We start from the raw sequence: 701 nt of genomic DNA on the forward strand, positions 1-701 counted from the left end.
TGCATGTATTTGGATTAAAATACGTTGTAACTGTCATGGTACAAAACTAAAAAAAAAAAAAAAAACGATCAAAACCACAGTGATTTCAGATTTCAAACTTTATTTGTTGATCTTTTAGTGTTTTACCATATTATTAACTTCTTCAGGACAAAAAATAGTTTTCACTAATTAACAAATAATTTACAATATTAATTACCAGTCAATTTTAAGGGTCAATGCGAAAGAATACAAGAAGGATTATACTGTATTAACTCTTCATTACCATAAGTATATTTCAGTACAATTAATATCGAAATGCACTGGGTTTGGTTTACAGGAGTTTGTGCTTCTCCATCAGATGCTAAGTGTCTCAAGTTTCATAACTCAACATCGAATTAAGTAAAAGGGCTGTGGTATTATATCCTCTGTTAATTGATGAAAGTGGCAGTGGGGATAATCCGGCTGGACTATTCACAGAATATCCATTCCTGCAAAACAATTAAATAAATAGATATAAACAACAATATCATTTTAATCACAACCTCATCAACAATTTCTGCAACATCAGCTGTATATGATAAAAATATGAGATAAACCTGTAAAATAAAAACAATAGGCATTTTATAATTACAAATTATATATATATATATATATATATTTATTTAACTATGAATAGTTTGTCAAACTATGTCCTAGCCAAATTTTCATATAGGCATGACTAC

Source organism: Anneissia japonica, unplaced genomic scaffold (genome assembly GCF_011630105.1).
Source record: "Anneissia japonica isolate Jap-2015-1 unplaced genomic scaffold, ASM1163010v1 scaffold288129_len78161_cov153, whole genome shotgun sequence".
NCBI classification, from domain to species: Eukaryota; Metazoa; Echinodermata; class Crinoidea; order Comatulida; family Comatulidae; genus Anneissia; species Anneissia japonica.